Raw genomic sequence first — 26179 nt, 5'->3', positions numbered from 1 at the left:
GTGGGATTGCTGGGTCATAAGGCAGTTCTATTTCCAGTTTTTTAAGGAATCTCCACACTGTTCTCCATAGTTGCTGTACTAGTTTGCATTCCCACCAACAGTGTAAGAGGATTCCCTTTCTCCACATCCTCTCCAGCATTTATTGCTTGTAGACTTTTGGATCACAGCCATTCTGACTGGCATGAAATGGTACCTCATTGTGGTTTTGATTTGCACTTCTCTGATAATGAGTGATGTTGAGCATCTTTTCATGTGTTTGTTAGCCATCTATATGTCTTCTTTGGAGAAATGTCTATTTAGTTCTTTGGCCCATTTTTGATTGGGTCATTTATTTTTCTGGAATTGAGCTGCAGGAGTTGCTTGTATATTTTTGAGATTAGTTGTCTGTCAGTTGCTTCATTTGCTATTATTTTCTCCCATTCTGAAGGCTGTCTTTTTACCTTGCTTATAGTTTCCTTTGTTGTGCAGAAGCTTTTAATTTAAATTAGGTCCCATTTGTTTATTTTTGCTTTTATTTCCAATATTTTGGGAGGTGGGTCATGGAAGATCCTGCTGTGGTTTATGTCGGAGAGTGTTTTGCCTATGTTTTCCTCTAGGAGTTTCATAGTTTCTAGTCTTATGTTTAGATCTTTAATCCATTTTGAGTTTATTTTTGTGTATGGTGTTAGAAAGTGTTCTAGTTTCATTCTTTTACAAGTGGTTGACCAGTTTTCCCAGCACCACTTGTTAAACAGATTGTCTTTTCTCTATTGTATATTCTTGCCTCCTTTGTCAAAGATAAGGTGTCTATATGTGCCTGGATTTATCTCTGGGCTTTCTATTTTGTTCCATTGATCTATATTTCTGTCTTTGTGCCAGTACCATACTGTCTTGATGACTGTGGCTTTGTAGTAGAGCCTGAAGTCAGGCAGGTTGATTCCTCCAGTTCCATTCTTCTTTCTCAAGATTGCTTTGGCTATTCAAAGTTTTATGTATTTCCATACAAATTGTGAAATTATTTGTTCTAGCTCTGTAAAAAATACCTTTGGTAGCTTGATAGGGATTGCATTGAATCTATAGATTGCTTTGGGTAGTATACTCATTTTTACTATACTGATTCTTCCAATCCATGAACACGGTATATTTCTCCATCTATTAGTGTCCTATTTGATTTCTTTCACCAGTGCTTTATAGTTTTCTCTATATAGGTCTTTAGTTTCTTTAGGTAGATATATAAGTATTTTATTCTTTCCGTTGCAATGGTGAATGGAATTGTTTCTTTAATTTTTCTTTCTATTTTCTCATTATTAGTGTATAGGAATACAAGGGATTTCTGTGTTTATTTTATATCCTGCAACTTTACTATATTCATTGATTAGCTCTAGCAATTTTCTGGTTGAGTCTTTAGGGTTTTCTATGTAGAGCATCATGCCAAGTGCAAACAGTGAGAGTTTTCCTTCTTCTTTTCCAATTTGGATTCCTTTTATTTCTTTTTCTGCTCTGATTGCTGTGGCCAAAACTTCCAAAACTATGTTGAATAGTAGTGGTGAGAGTGGGCACCCTTGTCTTGTTTCTGACTTTAGGGAAAATACTTTCAATTTTTCACCATTGAGGATAATGTTTGCTGTTGGTTTGTCATATATAGGTTTTATTATGTTGAGGTATGTTCTTTCTATTCCTGCTTTCTGGAGAGTTTTTTATCATAAATGGATGTTGAATTTTGTCAAAGGCTTTCTCTGCATCTATTGAGACAATCATATGGCTTTTATTTTTCAATCTGTTAATGTGGTGTATTACATTGATTGGTTTGCAGATATTGAAGAATCCTTTCATCCCTGGGATAAAGCCCACTTGGTCATGATGTATGATCTTTTTAATGTGTTGTTGGATTCTGTTTGCTAGAATTTTGTTAAGGATTTTTACATCTATGTTCATCAGTGATATTGGCCTGTAGTTTTCTTTTTTTGTGGCATCTTTGTCAGGTTTTGGTATTAGGGTGATGGTGGCCTCATAGAATGAGTTTGGAAGTTTACCTTACTCTGCAATTTTCTGGAAGAGTTTGAGTAGGATAGGTGTTAGCTCTTCTCTAAATTTTTGGTAGAATTCAGCTGTGAAGCCATCTGAACCTGGGCTTTTGTTTGCTGGAAGATTTCTGATTACAGTTTCAATTTCTGTGCTTGTGATGGGTCTGTTAAGATTTTCTATTTCTTCCTGGTCGAGTTTTGGAAAGTTGTACTTTTCTAAGAATTTGTCCATTTCTTCCACGTTGTCCATTTTATTGGCATATAATTGTTGATAGTAGTCTCTTATGTTCCTTTGTATTTGTGTGTTGTCTGTTGTGATCTCTCCATTTTCATCTCTAATTTTATTGATTTGATTTTTCTCCCTTTGTTTCTTGATGAGTCTGGCTAATGGTTTGTCAATTTTATTTATCCTTTCAAAGAACCAGCTTTTGGCTTTGTTGATTTTTGCTATGGTCTCTTTTGTTTCTTTTGCATTTATTTCTGACCTAATTTTAAAGATTTCTTTCCTCTACTAACCCTGGGGTTCTTCATTTCTTCCTTTTCTAGATGCTTTAGGTGTAGAGTTAGGTTATTTATTTGACTTTTTTCTTGTTTCTTGAGGTGTGCCTGTATTGCTATGAACTTTCCCCTTTGCACTACTTTTATAGTAGTGCTATAAAAGTTTACAGGTTTTGGGTTGTTGTGTTTTCATTTTCATTCATTTCTATGCATATTTTGATTTCTTTTTTGATTTATTCTGTGATTTGTTGGTTATTCAGCAGCGTGTTGTTCAGCCTCCATATGTTGGAAATTTTAATTGTTTTTCTCCTGTAATTGAGATCTAATCTTACTGCATTGTGCTCAGAAAAGATGCTTGGAATGATTTCAATTTTTTTGAATTTACCAAGGCTAGATTTATGGCCCAGGATGTGATCTATCCTGGAGAAGGTTCCATGTGTGCTTGAAAAAAAGGTGAAATTCATTATTTTGGGGTGAAATGTCCTATAGATACGAATTAGGTCTAACTGGTCTATTGTATCATTTAAAGTTTGTGTTTCCTTGTTAATTTTCTGTTTAGTTGATCTATCCATGGGTATGAGTGGGGTATTAAAGTCTCCCACTATTATTGTGTTATTATTAATTTCCCCTTTCATACTTGTTAGCATTTTAGTCTTACATATTGTGGTGCTCCTATGTTGGGTGCATATATATATATATATATATATAAATATATATATATATAATGGTTATATCTTTTTCTTGGATTGATCCTTTGATCATTATGTAGTGTCCTTCTTTGTCTCTTTTCAGGGCTTTGTTTTAAAGTCTATTTTATCTGATATGAGTATTGCTACTCCTGCTTTCTTTTGGTCTCAATTTGTATGGAATATCTTTTTCCAGCCCTTCACTTTCAGTCTGTATGTGTCCCCTGTTTTGAGGTGGGTCTCTTGTAGACAACATATATAGGGGTCTTGTTTTTGTATCCATTCAGCCAGTCATTGTCTTTTGGTTGGGGCATTCAACCCATTTATGTTTAAGGTAATTATTGATAAGTATGATCCCGTTGTGCAGAAGGCAATGGCACCCCACTCCAGTACTCTTGCCTGGAAAATCCCATGGATGGAGGAGCCTGGTGGGCTGCAGTCCATGGGGTCGCTGGGAGTCGGACACGACTGAGTGACTTCAATTTCACTTTTTGCTTTCATGCATTGGAGAATGAGATGGCAACCCACTCCTGTGTTTTTGCCTGGAGAAGCCCAGGGATGGGGGAGCCTGGTGGGGTGCCATCTATGGGCTCGCACAGAGTCGGACACAACTGAAGCAACTTAGCAGCAGCAGCAGCATGATCCCATTGCCATATACTTTATTGTTTTGGGTTTAAGTTTATACACCCTTTTTGTGTTTCCTGTCCAGAGAATTCCTTTAGCATTTGTTGGAAAGCTGGTTTGGTGGTGCTGAATTCTCTCAGCTTTTGCTTGTCTGTCAAGGTTTTGATTTCTCCTTCATATTTGAATGAGATCCTTGCTGGGTACAGTAATCTGGGCTGTAGGTTATTTTCTTTCATCACTTTAAGTATGTCTTGCCATTCCCTCCTGGCCTGAAGAGTTTCTATTGAAAGATCAGCTGTTATCCTTATGGGAATCCCCTTGTGTGTTATTTGTTGTTTTTCCCTTGCTGCTTTTAATATTTGTTCTTTGTGTTTGGTCTTTGTTAATTTGATTAATATGTGTCTTGGGGTGTTCTGCCTTGGGTTTATCCTGTTTGGGACTCTCTGGGTTTCTTGGACTTTGGTGATTATTTCCTTCCCCATTTTAGGGAAGTTTTCAACTATTATCTCCTCAAGTATTTTCTCATGGTCTTTATTTTTGTCTTCTTCTGGGACTCCTGTGATTCGAATGTTGGGGCATTTATTATTGTTCTGGAGGTCTCTGAGATTGTCCTCATTTCTTTTAATTCGTTTTTCTTTTTTCCTCTCTGATTCATTTATTTCTACCAATCTATCTTCTACTTCACTAATCCTATGTTCTGCCTCTGTTATTCTACTATTTGTTGCTTCCAGAGTGTTTTTCATCTCATTTATTGCATTATTCATTATATATTGACTCTTTTTTATTTCTTCTAGGTCCTTGTTAAACCTTTCTTGCATCTTCTCAATCCTTGTCTCCAGGCTATTTATCTGTGATTCCATTTTGATTTCAAGATTTTGGATCATTTTCACTATCATTATTTGGAATTCTTTATCAGGTAGATTCCCTATCTCTTCCTGTTTTGTTTGGTTTGATGGGCATTTATCCTGTTCCTTTACTTGCTGAGTATTCCTCTGTCTCTTCATCTTGTTTATATTGCTGTGTTTGGGGTGGCCTTTCTGTATTCTGGCAGTTTGTGGAGTTCTCTTTATTGTGGCGTTTCCTCGCTGTGGGTGGGGTTGTTCGGGTGGCTTGTCAAGGTTTCTTGGTTAGGGAAGCTTGTGTCGGTGTTCTGGTGGGTGGAGCTGTATTTCTTCTCTCTGGAGTGCAATGAAGTGTCCAGTAATGAGTTATGAGATGTCAATGAGTTTGGAGTAACTTTGGGTAGCCTGTATATTGAAGCTCAGGGCTGTGTTCCTGTGTGGCTGGAGAATTTGAGTGGTATGTCTTGCTCTGGAACTTGTTGGCCCTTGGATGGTACTTGGTTTCAGTGTAGGTATGGAGGCGTTTGATGAGCTCCTGTCAATTAATGTTCCCTGGAGTCAGGAGTTCTCTGGTGTTCTCAGGATTTGGACTTAAGCCTCCTGCTTCTGGTTTTCAGTCTTATTTTTACAGTAGTCTCAAGACTTCTCCTTCTATATAGCACCGTTGATAAAACATCTAGGTTAAAGATGAAAAGTTTCTCCACAGTGAGGGACACCCAGAGAGGTTCACAGAATTACATGGAGAAGGAAAGAGGGAGGATGGAGTTAGAGGTGACCCAAATGAGATGAGGTGGAATCAAAAGAGGAGAGAGCAAGCTAGCCAGTAATCACTTCCTTGTGTGCACTCCACAGTCTGGACCGCTCAGAGCTGTTCACAGAATTATACAGAGAAGAGAAGAGGGAGGAAGGAGACAGAGGTGGCCAGGAGGATAAAAGGGGGGGATCAAAAGGAGAGAAACAGATCCAGCCAGTAATCAGTTCCCTAAGTGTTCTCCACCGTCTGGAACACACAGAGATTCACAGAGTTGGGTAGAGAAGAAAAGGGGGAGGGAGGAGACAGAGGCGACCTGGTGGAGAAAAAGGAGAGTCCAAAGGGGGAGAGAGCAGTCAAGCCAGTAATCTCGCTCCCAAGTAAAAATGGGTACTGAGGATTGGGTTCTTAAGGTACAAAATTGATAACAAATACCAAAAAGCAAAGATTTAAAATCTAGAGTAGTGGTTGGATTTTCAAAAATACAATATTAAAGAAAAGAAGAAAAAGAAAGTCACAAAAATTATAAAATATATATATATATATGAAGTTTGCTTTAAAAAATAGGGTCTTTATTTTGCAAAGTAATAGTAGGTTATAAAAATGAAAATTAAAGGAGTAATAGAGGACTTAAAAATTAAAAAAAATTAAAAAAGAAAAGAATGATTGTAAAAATAGTAAAAAATATATATATATATCTAGGATTTTCTCTGGTGTTGTTGTGGGCAGTGTGGGGTCAGTTCATTTTTGGATAGTTCCTTGGTCCGGGTTATATTTCTCAAGATCTATAGGGCCCTTCCTATTTAGTCAGTACTAACTACAGGGTTGTAATCTATTTACCAGTCACTTCCAAGGCAGTTCCCTCTGTTTCAGCTTCTTCTGTTTGCTGGTCTCTTCAGTGTCTGATTTCTGCCCTGACACAAGGGGGCGGTGGTGGACACTTTTTTAGGCTCACTTGTTCAGTCGCGCTGTGGGGAGGGAGGGACGCTGCAAACAAATAACACTGGCGTGTGCTTACAGTGTCTCAGCTACACTGGGCCTGCCCCCACTCACGGCGCATGTGCCCTCCCTGCCCACACTGCTCATGCTCTAGGTTGCTCTGCCAGGAACCGTCTGAGGCCAGCCCTGGGGTGCATGCACCTCCCAGGTCTAAGCCGCTCGGGTTCAGGCACTCAGGTAGCCCTCAGAGGCGCAGACATGGTTGGGCCTGTGTGTGCCCTTCCCAGGTCCGAGCAGCTCAGGTGATGAGGTGTTTGGTGAGTGCGGTTGCTGCAACTTATCACCTCCCCCGTCCCTGCCGCTCAGTTTTCTGGGTGTACAACCGGTGTGCCTTCTCAGGCAGATGTTGACCATCCACAGCCCCAAGAAGTCTTAGTTAGCAAAGAAGCCTGCTTGCAGTTCGGTAGAAAATGTCTCTCTGGGGCTGCGATTGCCCCCTTCCAGCTCTGGCTGCCCACCGGAAGGAGATGGTCTGCAGCCGGCTAGCTCTGTTCAGTCCTTTGTCCTGTATGCAGGCCTGGCGGTGTCTTAGGTTAGGGCTTTTCGCGTGGTAGCTATCCCACAGTCTGGTTTGCCAGCCCAAGTTAGTGTGCTCAGATAGCGCTCGGGGCATTCAGGCCCGGTCCTTACTCTAAGCGATGCAGCCCGCGCCTCCCTGCCCAGCCCCAGCTTGCTAGTGGTGGGTGCAAGCATCTGCGCTGCTTCTACGCTGGGTGAGTTACCATTGGGCTCATAATCTGTGGGTTTTAATTATTTATTTATTTTTCCTCCCTGTTACATTGCCTCTGTGCTTCCAAGGCTTGCCACAGACTCAGCAGTGAGAGTGTTTCCTGGTGTTTGGAAACTTCTCTCTTTTTGAGACTCCTTCCTGGGACAGAGCTCCATCCCTACCTCTTTTGTCTCTTTTTTTGTCTTTTATAATTTTTCCTACCTCCTTCTGAAGACAATGGGCTACTTTTCTGGGTGCCTGATGTCCTCTGCTGGCATTCAGAAGTTGTTTTGTGGAATTTACTCAGCATTTAAATGTTCTTTTGATGAATTTGTGGGGGAGAAAGTGGTCTCCCTGCCCTATTCCTCTTCCATCTTAGGACCGCCTCTTGATGTCTGCTCTTTGAGACACTTGGGAATTTGAAAAACACCTTCCAACCAACTAGAGTTCATCTCTTGGTTAATGCATTTAAATTGGGTAAAGTCTTGTGGTATTCTTAGTTAATACTTTTGGCAAAGGCAGTTTTTTTTTCGTCTACTATCAAAGATTAAACTTTATGGCAGCAGCATTCTGTTTTGCATTTAAATGCCCAAGTAAAGTTATACAGAGGATTTTTTTTTTTTCCCTTCAAAACAGAGCCTTGGAATCATTGCTTAATAGAATTCCTGGAAACTTTGCATTGTATGCATAAGAGACAATTATGCTCTCAATGGTATACATACAGCTGTTGCAACTATTATAATGCGTTTAATTATAAAGAGTCTTAACCACCTGAAATTCAACATTGTATCTAATTCATTGCAATAATTTAGGAGATGTCTATTGTTTTCAATGTTTAATTTTCTTAGAAGTAGCTTATTGAGCTAAATGATTTAAAATTATGTAGTAATCAGAAGAGTGCCAGAAACTTGGAGACTGATGAACTGATACCTTCTCTTATGGTACTAAACTTTTTTTTTTTTTTTTTCATTTCTTTAAGATGTAGCAGGGATGTTGAGCTGCTCTAGATAAACACAGACATACGGATCCATCAAGAACTCTGATAGACTGAGAGCCCACGTGCTAGTTGAAGTAATATAAAGCATTTAATTCTGTTCCTTACTCTCTTTATCTGTAAAATAAGGAAAATCCAGTTCCGTAAGTTAATTGTGAAGATTAAACAAGTTATACTTATAAAACACAGGGCTTGGTACATGGTAAGCATTTGAAACCTTGTTAGTTACAATTACTGCAGATGAGATGCTGTGTACCACCTGAGTAAGAGCACGCTTTCTGAAGCCAATCTGCATGGATTTGACGCCTGGTTGTGCTGCTTAGCAGGTATGCGTGCATGTGCGTGCTTAATCATGTCTGACTCTGCGACCCCATGGACTGTAACCCACCAGGCTCCTCTGTGCATGGGATTCTCCAGGCAAGAATACTGGAGTGGGTTGCCATGTCCTACTCCAGGGGATCTTTTCAACCCAGGGATAGAACCTGCATCTCTTATATCTCCTGCATTGGCAGGCAGATTCTTTACCGCAGAGACACCAGAGAAACCCAAATTAATGAATACATTCTACAAATACATTTTATTGATCAATCCAGGTTCTCATAAACTAGATTCTAGAGCAAGCTAAAATGAGTTCAGATCTGTGGACTTTCTAGTTTTGGGGTCCTGAACTTTGGATACACATTAGAATCATCTATAGCTTAAAGAAAAAAAAAATTACTGACTTAATTGTTATCAGGTGGAGATCCAGGGAATTCGATTTTTAGAGAGCTTCACAGATGATTCTAACATGCAGCCAATATTGAGAACAACTGCCAGTCCATTTAAACCCTCTGTATTTCTTTTTAACTAACTTGACATAAATTATATCAAATAAGAGTATAGGTACCATGTTATTAGGTAAAGCATAATTTGACCACAAGAAAATAAAATAACTTTTATGAGGTCAATATCCTGTTAGCATCTTCTGAGTACAGGAATCTTTTAAAATGAACTCCCACATTTCACATTTATAAACAATTTAAAGGTCCATTTTAAGTCAGAAGGACACATATCATCTCCAAATATTCTTCATATCAATTGTTGGAAGTAGATGGTAAAACGACTTAAAGTTTGTAGCAGTAAAGTAGTTTGTGAAGTAGTTTGCCCTATCTCGCAAGTTTGAAATAGCAACTACAAAAAGTAAAATAACATCCAGAAACCCAAAACATGTTATTTCCAGTATCTTATGCCACCTCTTTTTCCTGTAAACATCCCTACATTTTGACACATAACTTGTATAAATTTTAAATATTAACATATTATATTCACATAATCAGGAATAAAATATTTTTATTATAAAATTTACTAAATAAGTATCATTTTATTTCTAGGAAAGTGAAATAAAATCATATTAGCAATTCATTTTATGAAAACATATTCAGGAATAATGGTTCAAAATATTGCAAGAGCTTTGATTCAATGTCCTAAGTGAAAGCAAATAAACGAAGAAAAAATATTTCTGTTATCCAGAAACTTTGAAGTGACTGGCATTTCATTTTCAATTCCTTAAAATTATATGTGTGTGTGTGTGTGTATGTTATGTGTGTATTCTTATCTATCTGTAGAGTTCTTAAGCAAATATTAATTGAGCAGCTGTTACATATCAGCCCCTGCACTAAGGTTACAAAGAGCAATAACCTCACATTCTGGAAGTCTACTGCTGCTTAGTCACTTCAGTTGTGTCCGACTCTGTGTGACACCATAGACGGCAGCCCACCAGGCTCCCCCATCCGTGGGATTCTCCAGGCAAGAACACTGGAATGGGTTGCCATTTCCTTCTCCAATGCATGAAAGTGAAAAGTGAAAGTGAAGTCGTTCAGTCGTGCCTGACCCTTAGCGACCCCATGGACTGCAGCCTACCAGGCTCCTCCATCCATGGGATTTTCCAGGCAAGAGTACTACAGTGAGGTGCCATTGCCCTCTCCATCTGGAAGTCTAGCTACCTTTATATTGTACATGAATATGAATTGTATTTTAATTGTTTTACTTGAAATTCTTTTCTAAACAATTTCCTATATTTATAAATGTATTTATATAGTTAAATATATTTATAAAAGTTATGTTTTATATTAATGTGTTATATATTTATATAAATTAGATGAGTTCTATATATAAGTTATATATATTTATTTACTATATATGTTATATTTATATAAGTTATTATATAAATGTATTTATATAAGCTATGAATACATTTATAAATATGATTTATAAATACATATCATTCTATTTAAATCATATATAATTATATAAGGAGATCCTGGGAAAAAAATCATTTTTAACAATTATGAGTTAACTCTGATCTAGCTAGAATATTCGCTCAGTCAGAATACTTAAGTAATATGTTTCCCAAGTATTGCTTTCATTTTAGACCTTAATATGTTGTACTGTTTCCCACAGTTCTTGGCAATATTCTTATTTAATTCTTGGGGGTGCTGGGTCTTCATTGCTGCACGCAGGTTTCCTCTAGTTGGGGGAGCAGGGGCTACTCTCCTTCCTCCCTGTGCACAGGTTTCTCCTCATAGTGTTTCCCTTGTTGCAGAGCACGGGCTCTAGGCACACAGGGTTTGGTAGTTGCAGCACGCAGGCTCCGTAGTTGAGGTTCACGGGCTCTGGAGTGCAGGCTCAGCAGTTGTGGCTCTCGGGCTTAGTTGCCGCACAGCATGTGGAAGCCTCCCAGACCAGGGACTGAACCTGAGTCCCCTGCACTGGCAGGGGATTTTCATCCACTGGGCCACCAGGGAAGTCCTCTTAGTAATATCCCAAGTGTAGAAAAGCCAAGGGAGTCTTCTCCTGTCTTCTTTCTTGTCACATGTGCCACCATAAAATGTTCATCAAAAAATGAAGAAAAGAAGAAACGGGAGGAGGAGGAGGGGAAAGAGCAGGAAAAAGAATGAAAGAAGAAGGAAAGGAAAAAAAAATTAAGATAAAGAGAAATAAAAGAAGAAAGGAAGAGGGGGAGGAAGGAGAACTAAAAGAGAAAGAAAATAGCTCAGAGTAGAATTTTACAAAAAAAAAAAAAAGTCAGATCCCAAGACTAATCTAAAATAAATCACCCAGCTTATGAAGAAGTTATCCTCAGATGAGGGTTAAAATCTATGTCAGCATTCCAAAATTAAGACTCAGAGTCTCAGCTCAAGACCTCTCTTCTGATTTCTTGATGTTCCAGAGACTCACGTCTGGTTTCCATGGTGACCACTTTCATGAGTCTTTTAAACAATAAGAAAAATCTATCTTATCATTTATTATCAGAATCTTAGGAGGAATTTTTCTTGCCTTCCTGGCATCTGAAGGAAGGTTGTCTTTGACTTAAATGCCCTTAACTTAGGTCGTAAATTATCATCTCAATAAAAAAGTGTGAGAGAAGTAAAGAGGTATGGAGCTCGACAAGGTAGTATTTTAGATAAATACGTGATAGCTAGATGGAGTAAAATAGTCTTGTGTTTGTTTTTCTGATGAAATGCACATAAGCTTAGATTTCCTTTTTCCATGGAAACATAGGAACTATAACCAGTAAAGAGTCAATGAGGAAACAGAACTGTTTTGAGGAAATAAGCTGTGCTTTAGGGGGATAAAGTTAATAACCTATAACCAACTTTTTAGATTTTTTTAAATTTAAAACATTCTGAAGATGGCTCTCCTACATCAAATAATACTCAAAATACAATTAAGAAAGTTTCTTAGATACCTTGGCATTCTCTCCTATAAACATGTCCTATCTAAACTTAAGCCCTTAATTTTTTGGATCCACAATTGTTGGATCCAATTCTTTTTTATTTGATAATTCTATGTATTTTATTATAAAGAATCAATTACCAACTGAAAGCAGGTAAACAATATATTGAATCTAGATATGAGTAATAGGAAAAACTAAAGACTTTTCTAGTGTAACCTTGACATCTCTACCTCATTCACATTACTTGACTACTTTGCTACTCTCAAGTACTTAGCAGATCTCCTATTTTGTTCCCAAAGTTCCACAAATTTTCATAATCACATAATTACACAATATAGGTATTAACTGCTTACTGTTTGGATCATCTGACATTATTTATAAGAACATATTGCCAATTTTATTTCTATGAATGCTCATTTTCTTCTCACTGTTATGTCACCATCTTTGTTTAGGATTTTGCTTAGGTTAGGACTGGCACATTTTAGCATCTAAACAAGTCTTTACTGAATGAATGCATGCACTGATTTTTTCATTTTCTTTGATAAAGCACAAATTCATGAAAAAACTGAAAGTAATACCTATTAAGACTATGGTTTAAAAGTCAGATCTTATAAAATCTGTAGATACATGAAATAAAATTTGGTCACAGTGCTGTTTCAGTGAATGGACTTATACCCAATATGTGATACATTTTGAATTGTTTAACAGACCTGTAACGTTAGGGTTTCTACAGTTTACTTTATGCTGCAATAAGCCCAGTACTGCAGTTTATGCTGCAGTAAGCCCAGATGTGAAAGCCTACCCATCTACACATAAAGACTTATTCCCATGTTTTATACGCGCGTGTGTGTGTGTCCCTTAATGGGGCTTCCCAGGTGGCTCAGTGGTAAAAAAAAAAATCTGCCTACCCCTGCAGGAGACACAGTAGACATGGGTTTGATCTCTGGGTTGGGAATATTCCCTAGAGAAGGGAATGGCAACCCGCTTTAGTATTTTTGCCTGGGAAATCCCATAAACAGAGGAGTCTGGTGGGCTACAGTGACATGGGGTTGCAAAAAGGTTGGACATGACTGAACAACTGAGCATGCACACATAACCCATAATACAGTATTTGATAAAAGGACTGACATAATTTTTAAACTTTCCATTGCTACTGATTATATCATGTCCTTTATCATTAAATAATATTTAAAAACAGAATTATAGGATCTTCAGGTTTTAAGACATTTTTTACAGTTTCCAGAAAAAAAAAAAACAGAGAAAGCTGAGCTAAATTTCAATTTCAGATTAATGAGTCATTTTTATAATCTAAGTATGTCCCAAACACTTCAGGGTACATACTTACACTATATATTTTTTTTTCTGAAATTCAAGTTTAACTGGGTGGCCTATATTTTTACTTAATAAACCTGGCAATTTTAATCTGTAGAGTCAAACCATCTTTTGTTCTGGGAACCTCACAGTCAAGAAGGCAACATAACAGTGACAACACGGTGAGACGAGTGCCAGGAGAGAGCGAAGTAAAGCTCCGCCCGTGGGCAGACTACAGACACGCTGAAAGCATCCAGGAGAAACAGATTTAAGATCTTGTGATGTCAGAAAGCTGTGGTCACACGTAATTACTTATACTAAAATTTAAACACATAAAACTGGAAAGCAAAAGCAGTATCACAGGGGAGGGTCATACCAAAATCCTTTCAGGAATTTTGAAACGACCCTTTCTCTTTTTTAAGGTGCCTCACAGACCTGCAGTTCATTATATCAAAGTTGATATCAAAGAGGCATCATCAAAGAGCAGCACCCAGACTAATACAACATAGCCATTGATAAGCTTTTTAAAATGCATGAAAGCATCAGTTATGAAGCCTGTGGCACTTTCTATGAAAATTTGGAAATAATTTTGATGAAAGGTCCTTTAATAATATCTGAGTCCTAGAGAACAGCAACCAGGCTTTCCTCCTCTCACTGTTCCTAACATAGCACACTGCCTTACACTGAACAATCAAAAAAATATTTTTAGGATAAATGAATGAATGCCTCCTGCAGTTATTCTGTATATCCTCTCTGCTTTGTCTATTTCTTGGTCCCTTTTTCACATTAACTGGGATTCTCAGCCAGGAAGCAAACTCACAGAGACTATGGAAAATGGCTGTATTGTAGAATTTCCCTCAAGGAGTACTTACAACTAGAATCTCTGTCTACAATCACCAAAGAGGGTGGGAAAGTTGCCCTGGGTATGAGTGTGCTTCACCATCGGGAGGAAGCAGTCTGATACATACACAGAGGTATATGCAGAGAGGTGCTGAAGTGCCTGATGACCCTTGAAGTCAGGTAGAGGCAGCTCTACCTGAACTAGAGGCAGCTAGTTCCAGTTGATCTGCTGGGGCTCCAAGAGAAGGAAAGATCCTGTATGCCTCCAGTGGAAATTCAGGCTAAGGTCATACAGTTTTCATTTTAAGATAGGTGTGCTGGGTTTCATTAGATTCAACCCTAGGAAGATACTTCAATGTGGATACCATATGGCTAATATGACATAAAGGTAGAGGGAAAGAGTGTCATTCAGGGGTATTAGATGCAGATTTATTCCAGGAAGAATTAAGAGTCCCCTAAACAATCAAATGATTAAGGAACATACTCATATAAAACACAAAACAAAACTTTAAATATCTGCTAAAACAGTACAAAAAGTCCTACATAGTTCTTATTTATCCCCGTGATGTCTGCCTCAATATTTATTTTAAATAGCCAGTATAAAATATAAAATCATTTTATACCACAAGGCTACAGCAATCAAAACAGTGTGGTATTGGTACAAAACCAGACATATAGATCAAAGGAACAGAAGAGAAAGCCCAGAGACAAAAACACACACCTGCAGTCAAATAGTCTTCAACAAAGGAGGCAAGAATATACAATAGAGAAAAGATCATCTCTTCAGCAAGTGGTGTTGGAAAAGCTGGACAGCTGCATGTAAGTCAATGAATTTAGAACACTCTCTCACACCATATACAAAAATCAACTCAAAATGGCTTAAAGACTTAGATGTAAGATACAACACCATAAAACTGCTGCTGCTGCTGCTGCTGCTGCTGCTAAGCTGCTTCAGTCGTGTCTGACTCTTTGTGACCCCATGGACTGCAGCCTACCAGGCTTCTCTGTCCATGGGATTCTCCAGGCAAGACACTGGAGTGGGTTACCATTTCCTTCTCCAATGCATGAAAGTGGAAAGTGAAAGTGAAGTCGCCCAGTTGTGTCTGACTCTTAGCGACCCCATGGACTGCAGCCTACCAGGGTCCTCCATCCATGGGATTTTCTGGGCAACAGTACTGGAGTGGGGTGCCATAAAACTGCTAGAAGACAACATAGGCAAAACACTCTTTGACACAAATTGTAGCAATATTTTCTTAAGTCAGTCTCTCAAGAAGAAAGAAAGAAAAGAAAAACTAAACAAATGGAACCTAATCAAACTTACACGCTTCTGTACAGCAAACAAAACCATAAACAAAAAGACAACTTATGAACTGGGAGAAAATATTTGCAATGTGACTGATAGGGTTAAATTTCCAAAATACACAAACAGCTCATACAACTCAATATTAACAACAACAAAAAAACATTTAACAAATGAGCAGAAGACTTAAATAGACATTTCTTGAGAGAAGACATACAGATGGCTAACAGGCACATGAAAAGATACTGAACATCATTAATTACTAGAGAAACACAAATCAAACTGCATGAGGTACCACCTCACATGGGTCAGAAGGGCTATCATCAAAAAGTTTGCAAAAAATAAATTATGGAGAGGGTGTGGAGCTAAGGGAACCCCCCTACACTGTTGGTAGGAATATAAATTGTTGCATCCACTATGGAAAACAGTATGGAGCTTCCTTAAAAAAAAACAAAAATAGAGTTACCATATGATCCAGCAATCCTACTCCTGGGCATATATCTGGAAAAAATGAAAACTGTAAATTGAAAAGATACATGTAACCCAATGTTCATAGCAGCACTGTTTATCATGGAAACAACCAAAATGCCCATCGACAGACAATTATTTTAAGAAATGTGGATAAAGAATACAATTTTATCATTCATTTCTTTATCATTGCAAATAAACTTTTTCCAAAGTGACATTTCTTTATTCATTAATAATGATGCAATAAGTATTATAGTAGGAATACACTGAGTGCAAGGAAGAGATAAAAGAATTAATAATGTAAGATTAAACACATAAGGCCTGCTATATCATGATAAGCTTAATTCTCAGTTTTGACATTCCTTTACTTCTCTGAGATCAATAAAATTCCTTTAAATAATGCTGTAAAAAAAAAACAAAAGAAATGTGGAATACATAAATACAATGGAACGTTATTCATAAAAGAATGAAATATTGCTGTTTGTAGCAACAGGGATGGACCTAAAGAATACCATACTAAGTGAAGTAAGTCAAAGGTAAATGTTATATGATATCATTTCTATGTGGATCTAAAAAATAGTACAAATGAATTTATTTATAAAGTAGAAAGAAACTCACAGACACAGAAGGCAAATTTCTGGTTATCAAATGGAAGGGCAGGGGAGGGATTAATTAGGAGTATGGGACTAACAGATGCATACTGCTGCTGCTGCTGCTAAGTCACTTCAGTCGTGTCGGACTCTGTGTGACCCCATAGACAGCAGCCTACCAGGCTCCTCTGTCCCTGGGATTCTCCAGGCAAGAGTACTGGAGTGGGTTGCCATTGCCTTCTCTGAGATGCACACTACCATATATAAAATAAATGAGAAAACCAAGGACTTCCTATTTACTGTATAGCACAAGCTGGAATTGGATTGCCAGGAGAAATATCAATAACCTCAGATATGCAGATGGCAGCACCCTTATGGCAGAAAGTGAAGTTCTTTAGTTCTTACTAAAGAGCCTCTTGATGAAAGTGAAATAAGAGAGTGAAAAAGGTGGCTTAAAGCTCAACATTCAGAAAACTAAGATCATGGCATCTGGCCCCATCACTTCATAGGAAATAGATGGGGAAACAGTGGAAACAGGGGCTGACTTTATTTATTTATTTATTTTTGGCTCCAAAATCACTGCAGATGGTGACTGCAGCCATGAAATTAAAAGACGCTTACTCCTTAGAAGGAAAGTTATGACCAACCTAGACAGCATATTCAAAAGTAGAGACATTATTTTGCCAACAAAGGTCCATCTAGTCAAGGCTATGGTTTTTCCAGTGGTCATGTATGGATGTGAGAGTTGGACTATAAAGAAAGCTAAGCGCCAAAGAATTGATGCTTTTGAACTGTGGTGTTGGAGAAGACTCTTGAGAGGCCCTTGGATTGCAAGGGGATCCAACTAGTCCATCCTAAAGGAGATCAGTCCTGGGCGTTCATTGGAAGGACTGATGTTGATGCTGAAACTCCAATACTTTGGCCACCTGATGCAAAGAGCTGACTCATTTGAAAAGACCCTGATGCTGGGAAAAATTGAAGGCTGGAGGAGAAGGGGACGACAGAGGATGAGATGGTTGGATGGGATCACCAAGTCAATGGACGTGAGTTTGAGTAAACTTCGGGAGTTGGTGATGGACAGGGAGACCTGGCGTGCTACAGTCTTTGGGGTCACAAAGAGTCAGACACGACTGAGCAACTGAACTGAACTGAACTGATATAGCACAGGGAACTATATTCAGTAGGTTGTAATAGTCTATAATGGAAACAACTAAAAAAGTATACATAAATACATATGTGTATATATAAATATTTATGTGTATATATATGTATATTTACTATATACCTGAAACTAGGACAATATTGTAAATCAACTATATTTCAATAAGTAAATAAAATATAAAATTTATTTTCTTTTTATTTTTATGTGAAATGGGGATATTTCATTATATTTTCTTTATGTACTTTGTTTTATACTAATTGGTTTTGGTAAATTAACTTTCAGCTTAATACATTCTCTTATCCTTTGTAAGAACCTTTTTAGACAGCATTAGAGTTTAATGTGCTCAGTCGTGCCCGCCAGGCTCCTCCGTCTAAGGGATTTTTCCAGGCAAGAATACTGAAGTGGGTTACCATTTCCTCTTCCACGGGATATTCCCAACCCAGGGGTAGAACCCTTGTGAGTACCTTTATTTGACTTTAAAAATTTCTGAAAAAGTGATTAGTTTTTATAGCAAACAATTATATGAAGTACAAAGAATAAGAATTTTATATACTTCCTAATGTGTATAATTGTTTTCTATTCTTTGTCCAGTTGCATTGTTCAATACTCACAAATGATACTACATAATAGTGGCAGTAAAGTGAAGTCGCTCAGTCGTGTCTGACTCTTTGTGACCCCATGGACTGTAGCCTACCAGGCCCCTCCGTCCATGGAATTTTTCAGGCAAGAATACTGGAGTGGGTTGCCATTTCCTTCTCCAGGGGATCTTCCCAACCCAGGGATCAAACCTGGGTCTCCCACATTGCGGGCAGATGCTTAACCATCTGAGCCACCTGGTTTTAGTAAGAATACTTTTCTCATACACATGACACATCTCTATCTATTGCTACTTTGTCAGAAACAGATGCTTAACTCTGATCCTTTTTTGTAACATGTTTGGAGATTTGTCATTTGTCAAATAATCTTGATAAAATTATGAATAGATTACCTAATAATAAAATATTCTTTCATTCTGGACTAGGTTTCATTTGATGATAGTTTATCATGTTTTAATTATTCTATTAGGTTCTATTTATTAATTGTTTATTTAAAATTTTTGCATCAATACTATATTGTATTTGAGCAAACACTTTATTATATTATCAACTGTAGAATCACTTTTTCTATTGTGATAAATATATATAACATAAAATGCATTATTTTAACCACTTTAAAGTTAATTGGCATTAAGTATTAGATGAGCATTTTAGTCCCACAATTCATAATTTTGATGTAATCCTCAAAGTTATCTACTGCTAATTTTAAAAATAATTATGTGGAGGTTTTTCTTCTTCCTTTTTTTGTTTTCTTCTATTCATCTTAACTTTGTTCTTTCATTAAAACAATCTCATGAACCATTCCTAAGTTCTCATAGTTGTACTTTGAAGTAACCAGAAGGGTGGAAAGAATGTCCACAAATATAGCATGTGTCCTACACCTTGTATTTCATCCCTGTTCATATCTTTTTCATGTTTATTTTCTTATTTGAATCTCAAAACAGTCCCTATGCAGGTAGGATGCCTGTTGTAAACACTGGTTCATTTTTGTAAATGTGATATAACAATTGCAATGCATATGTCATATTTGAACGATGTGCAATTAAAACAAACCTTAACTGTTTGTTTAAAATTAAAAAAAAAAACTGGATTCATCTACTTAACTTGAAGACAAGCACAGCACAGCCAAAAAATGTAGTGCTAACATGGACATTGCTATGTTCTCCTTTATATTCACTAGAAAAAGGACTCAACATGTAATCACACGTGGTCTTTGGTTGAAAGCTCTTTGGAAAGAATAAGATATGTAGAATCCTTACATTATGTTCCTGCATAGCATTTTAGTTTTCATCCCTGACTTTTTAAATTAAAAACTTTTTTTAAGTTAAAAACTATCTGATGCCCTACATAGGTTTATCCAAAAAAAAAAAAAAAATGTAAATGGAAGCAAATAATTTAAATCACATTTAGCAATTTGGTGATTAATACTGAAGCCAAGTAAAATAATTACTGACTCATTTCTATTCATCCTTCAGGTCTCAGCTTAAAGAATCACTTCAACAGGGAAACCATTCATAACTCTTCCAACCAAGTCAGGCACCCCTATTATATACTCTGTACACTCTATTCATTACTTTTAAATCCCTTTTTACAAAGAAACTAAATAAGCTTTTGTTTTGTAATCTATTTATGTGTGTTTCTCCTGCTAGAGTAAACTCCATGAGGACAAATAGTGTGACTCTGGTTAATACATTGTGATATATATTATTATATAGTTGCATTATTAGTTGTATATATTATTAGTATATCATCATTATTCTAGATCTAGTACAGAAATTAAATAAATCAAGTATCCACAGTCCATAAGCTCCCAGCCCAAGGCAGTGGCAAGACAAGTTACATAGATACAGCTTTTATTGTGCAGTTTTCACAATCAGGGATGCAGAAGACATTCCTGTGTAGTAGATTTGAAGTCACTCAATAAGCATTCATTACACAAATTCTGAACAACACTACCATCTCGGTTCTATGAGAAAGGCAGAAGCATTCAAATGGTGTAGAGATACAAGTCAATCTTAGAGAAATGGTATAGACAGCCAGTGAATACAGCAGAGTGATATGATATTTTTCAAAAAATACTTTTACCTTCTGAAGGAGCAGCAAAATGTGACTTGGAAAGGACAGAGTGATAAGGGGATGTGTACAAGGGAAGAAATAAAAAATTCTTTGAAGCAGAAGGAAAAAATGTTGCTTGGCTGGCTCAGTTTCCCTAGTAGGAAAAATGAGAAATGGAATTAGTCAGCTTTGCTCCTTCAACAATGCATGTGATTTTTAAAAAGAATGGAGAAGGAGCTCTAGAGAATTTAAATAAAAACAGAAAAAACTGATTTTATTGTATTTCCATGATATATATCACATACAACACAAACATATCTAAACTGCCTTAAAGTCTGGGGAATGGGCATGTTATATAATCTTCAAGGGTTCCTTTGCTTCTCAGAACCATAAATGATTATGAAAGTTTGCAGGCTTCATCTAGCTTTACCAGGATCAATCAACTACAACTATAGGCGTAGTTCCTGGAAGCAAGGTGTTTTTTTTTTTTTTTTTTAAATAATCTAAAAGGTAACCCCGAGGAGCAGCGGTAGGCACCGCAGATGACAAGGGATGTGTAATAAGGGCTTATTAGCCTCATGCTTTAAAATCTAATAATAGGTGATTCTTTGTAGTGTTTTCCACAAGTACGCTTGTCAGGCTAGCTAAAACAGAAAACAGACCTTTAAACAGCTCAAACCACAATAACTAAGTAAGTGTCCATAAAATTAAACACGCAAATATATGATACAAAACTACTATATACATGACTCCATGCTGACCAGTCAGTTTGTGAGTTAGAGAGAGAAAGTTGTTGGCAGAGACATTACTTTGCCAACATAGGTCTGTATAGTCAAAGCTATAGTTTCCAGTAGTCATCTACAGATGTGAGAATTGTACCATAAAGGCTAAGCACTGAAGAATTGATGCCTTTGAACTGTGGTGCTGGAGAAGGCTCTTGAGAGTCCCTTGGGCTGCAAGAAGATCAAATCAGTTAATCCTAAAGGAAATCAACCCTGAATATTCATTGGAAGGACTGATGCTGAAGCTCCAATACTTTGGCCACCTGATGTGAAGAACTGACTCATTGGAAAAGACCCTGATGCTAGGAAAGATTGAAGACGGAAGGAAAAGGGGATGACAGAAGATGAGATGGCTGGATGGCATCACCGACTCAACAGAGATGAGTTTGAGCAAACTCTAGGAGATGGTGAAGGACAGGGAAGCCCAGTGGTCTGGAGTCCGTGGGGTTACAAAGAATCAGACACAACTGAGTGACTGAACAACAACAGCAAACGTTGGTATAGAGTGGAAAATTAAAAAGGAAAAGAAAAAGAGAACAACAACAACAACAAAACCCTTCTGCCTTCTAGATGCTCCTAATCTAAGGCACAGGAAAACCTTTCCTATATCTCAAGAATTCCTGTCTCACAGTGACTTTTGCAAAACCAAGGAATTATCATTGAGAATAGTAACAAGGGAGAAAATGCACTGAGAAAATTTTTCTCTAAACACTGAGAAAAATTTTGGTTCATTGTACTATGTAGAAATGTTACAGTGTTAGTGTCATATCTTACTAGCATCATACTTTATACCCTATGAGATTTGAACTATAAGATTTCCTATCTAACAATGTCATTGCTCTGAAAATGACCAAGCATCCATAGGCAAGTTAACAGATAAGTCCTTAAACTTCAAAAGACTTGTTGGTTGCTTATGTTAGCTGTGACAGCAAGACATTTGGGGATTGATTTCTTTTCTGCTGGAAATGGTGTCTTTTCTGCTACACATTAATTTAGGACCCAAGTTACTTTCTAATTGTGCCACTTACTTTCAATATACAGTCCCCAAATGTCTATGGGGTTGAAAGGGGGAAGGTGAGGGTTTTGTGATCAGATCTGAATGTGTTCTCAATTCTATCTTCATTTTTTTCACCAGAATTAAGTCAAATGGACCGACTTAATTATAAGGGAATTTGGAGTTTCCTCCTTTATACTCAGGGGGAAAATGAAATGAATGGTTGAACATCTGGCAGAGAATCTCTATCTAACCCATAAGAAAAGAGAAGGATCTGAGTGTGCATGCATGCTCGGTCACTAAGTCATGTCAGACTCTTCGCGACCCTATGGACTGTAGCCTGCCAGGCTCCTCTGTCCATGGGATTTCCCAGGCAAAAATACCGGAGTGTGTTACCATTTCCTTCTCCAGGGGATCTTCCCCACCCAAGGACTGAACCTGCATTTCCTGCATTGTCAGGCAAGTTCTTTTCCACTGAGCCACTAGGGAAGCCCAAAGGATCTGAGAGGCAATAACAAAACATAGAAACAAGGTATACCGCTTACATTCTTTCCTTTGTCTATGATTTTTTGTTGTTGTTGTTAATTCTGTCTTGATCCCATCTTGAGGCCCTGATGAAAGGCCAGTCAGTTTCCTTTCAATGGACCATTAAGTTCACACTCCGAACCAGCTCCCATCAGGTTCTCACGCTCTGGGCCACTGTTTGATGTTATTGTTGTCACTAAGTTGTCTTTGGTTCTTTGCGACCCCATGGACTGCAGCCCGCCAGGCTCCTCTGTCTGTGGGATTTCTCAGGCAAGAATCCTGGAGTGGGTTGCATTTCCTTCTCCAGAGGATCTTCCTGACCCAGGGACTGAACCCGAGTCCCCTGCACTGCAGATGGACTCTTTACCGCTGAGCCACCGGGAAAGCCCCGGGTCACTGTGTACCTGCCCTAATTGTCCCAAGACGAGATATCAGACAACCAGGGGCAGCGCCTATGTCTGAAAGTTAGCTGAAATTATTCAAAGTAGCTAATCCTAAACTTGCTTACCCATGGAAACCACAGCAAAGACACCAAGCACAGCTCCCTGCTCTCCTGCCTTCCCCTGGGCGACACTGGCTGTCCTACTGTGTTCCCCGCAGGGGACTGTGAGTGACGGAATTATAAACCACGTTCTGGTTTCCCTCTCTTGATCGGTGGCTAACCGCATTATGCCTCACCCACAGTAATGTGGTTAAAACACTGTTAAAAGGATATATAAATGTTTGATCCATTTTCAACAAAAGCATATTCTGTTTCAGAGCCTAATCAGCTGATACCTCTCAGAGCATCATATTATCAATATCGAGCTAATAGTCTGGATCCAAACTGACAAAGGAAACAAAAACATTCTCATCTGTTAGCCAAGGGAGAGAGCGGGAAACAGTGAACCAGTTGAACGTCTCCATCCAAGCCAGCCCTTAAATGAAAATAAATGCAATGTCATCAGCCTACAGGAGGATTGCACTCAACTCTGGAAAAGAGAGAGGAAAATATGTTTTTAACTGATGAGAACATGTATGTTTTGTTTGTTTGAAAAATACACCAAGAAGACTTCCCTGAAATTTGTTGTAAGCTATTCCCTCTAAAATGTGTGAGTATAAGTGTGTCAAAATAAGAAAATCTATGACAGAGAATGAGGTGGTTGGATGGCATCACCGACTCGATGGACATGAGTTTCAACAAGCTCCAGAAGTTGGTGATAAACAGGGAAGCCTGGCATGCTGCAGTCTATGAGGTCGCAAAGAGTCGGACACGACTGAGCGACTGAACTGAACTGAATACAAATTAAATGAAATAATAGTTTTGCAGTTTATAAAACTAGCTGAAGGTTGGGTGCCGGTTCATTGAATGAGTTCATTTGTGTCTTATTTCAATGCACTCTTTTCTGAGGTTTATTTTTGAAGTGACTTAAGATGAGGGAATAAAAAGGGACAGGATGTGTTTCTATCCCAGAATTTGCCATTAACCTATTCTGTAGCAGTTGTGTTTCTAAGGCATCTGTATGAACCCAGGGAGGTTTCAGGTTTGATATAATAACACTATGAATTACTGTGAAATATATTTATTATTGTGTAATTAACCTAGTTCTAAAGAAGGTTCTCTGGTGGGAAAGTACTACCGAAACAATTTATAATTTTGATTTGTGTCCTACTCGTAGCCTGGAGCATTAGGTAGTGTGTACTGACTCACTCTACTAGATAAGCCGTACATGATTTGTCTAGGACCATTTTGTTAAATATTATTTAGCTAGTTCTAATTTATGAAAATGCCTTATCAACTTCCCTAGAAAAAGGACAAAAGAAAGGACCTGTAGGTTAGTGTGCAGCTGGACATCAAGGAGCTGACCTGAAATTGAATTCTAGAAAGTAGACTTAAACAGATCTTGCAAGCTTGATCTGATCACTTAAAATCTCTGAGCATCTCTTTCATGCCTTAAAAGTATTAACAATGATATGTTTCTTCTCTAGGAGTGTCAGAGTGTAAAGAGTTAATGCATATAAAATATTTCTTATAAAGCCTTCTAGATAGGAGGTCTAAATAGTTGGAATAATTGGGATGAAATTCATCCAGACTCCAAATCTTTATATCTTAATGTCAATTTAAGTCAAAAAGGACAGATTTGTCTGTGCCAGTCTATCAATGCCTAGACCCAAACATACCATACCATCTCAGATACAATGCAGGACATGTTTCTGGATACTTTTAATACTTGAGTGCTTGCCTAAGTTTTTGGCTTGGAAACAATTGTTTTTAGTTTAACAAGATAAAAAATAACAATGTCACCATTTACTGAGGGTATAGTAAGCGTCTAGTCCCATGAAGAGCCTTTTGCTTTAATCTTCAAAACAATCCCATAGATATGCATTAGTAAATTCTTCCTCCCTCCCCAACTCCTTGTCCTTCTCTCTGCTTTCTTCCATTCTTCCTTCTGTCCTTACACCCTGCCCCATTGGTATCTGCCATGTAGTGCTTACACAGAAAAGGTCATCCGGCCCTTTTGCATGAGTTAGAACTCGATCAGAGTTTAGCCGCCTAATTTAATAATCCATGCCTGCTAAAGCATTTGGTTGTCAATTGTTCCTTTAAAAAGTGAACACGTTAGGATAGTAAATAGTAAATTTTACCATTTAAGACACTTTTGGAGGAAAACTATGTATTTTCCATGAAATTGTTGCCTAGGAAACAGTGATTTCATCTTATTTTTGGCATAAAACTGTAGGTGTCTAAAAGCTCTGAATCAATCTGCACACAGCACGAACGCTGATATTTATGAAGCCAGCAAGACAATAAGGGCGTTTCTACCTTGCGGTCTCCAAAGAAGAAATTTTGTGTAAGAATTTTTTGAGTGATCAGCTGGACGAGAACATCCCTTCAAGTTACCAGGAGAAGGTAAGGACTGAAGTAGCTATTTCTTTAAAGAAGATATAAAAATTGCCATTAAATTTATTAAAGGTACCAAGAGGAGCTGGGGTGAAGGCAGTCACAGAGACAGCACGAGAGTCGGGATTCAGTCTGTGGTTGCAACTGAGTGCTGGACCCCCAGTAGGCTGAAAGACATTAAAAATATTTTTTAATGCTCAACATCACTAATCATCAGAGAAATGCAAATCAAAACCATAATGAAATATCACCTAATGCCAGTTTGGTTAGCCACTACAAAAAAAAAAAAAAAAACACAGCATAAAATAACAAATGCTGGTAAAGATGTGGAGAATTCAGAATCCTTGTGCACTATTGATGAGAGTGTAAAGTGGTGCAGATGGTCTAGAAACCACTATATAGAGTTCTTTAAAAATTAAAAATAACCATATAATTCAGCAATCCCACTTCTGGGCATTTATCCAGAAGAATAAAAATAAAATTCTCAAAGAGATATTTGCATATCCATGTTTGTTGCAGCATTATTTAAAATAGCCAACACATGGAAACAGCCTAAGTGTCTATCAATGGATGAATGGATAAAGAAAATATGATGTAATAAATATATATAGATACACATACACACATATATATGAACACACACATACACAATGGAATACTATTCAGCTTTCAAAAAGGAAATCCTGTCATATACACAACACAGATGAACCTTAAGGACATTATGGTGAGTTACATAATCCCATGGCTAAAAAACAAAAATTTCATGATTCAATTATATGAGATACTTAAATTAGTCAGCGATCAGTGCAAAGAAATAGAGGAAAACAACAGAATGGGCAAGACTAGAGATCTCT

General features: G+C 37.7%; 1 long non-coding RNA gene across 2 annotated transcripts in view; it reads right to left on the bottom strand.

Moving 5' to 3' along the window:
* Positions 1 to 19924: 19924 nt before the first annotated feature.
* The window catches only part of LOC112444878 (uncharacterized), a 121793-nt gene continuing 115538 nt past the window's right edge, over positions 19925 to 26179 (bottom strand). For both annotated transcript variants that reach the window (XR_003033269.2, XR_009493418.1), the window contains 2 exons: positions 25402 to 25492; positions 19925 to 20297 (listed from right to left, as the gene is read on the bottom strand). This is a non-coding gene — a long non-coding RNA (uncharacterized lncRNA). The remainder of the gene's footprint in view (positions 20298 to 25401; positions 25493 to 26179) is intronic.

This window comes from Bos taurus, chromosome 29 (assembly GCF_002263795.3).
Source record: "Bos taurus isolate L1 Dominette 01449 registration number 42190680 breed Hereford chromosome 29, ARS-UCD2.0, whole genome shotgun sequence".
Lineage (NCBI taxonomy): Eukaryota > Metazoa > Chordata > Mammalia > Artiodactyla > Bovidae > Bos > Bos taurus.
The sequence above is the reverse complement of the archived record's forward strand: the minus strand, read 5'-3'. Positions and strand labels throughout refer to the sequence as shown.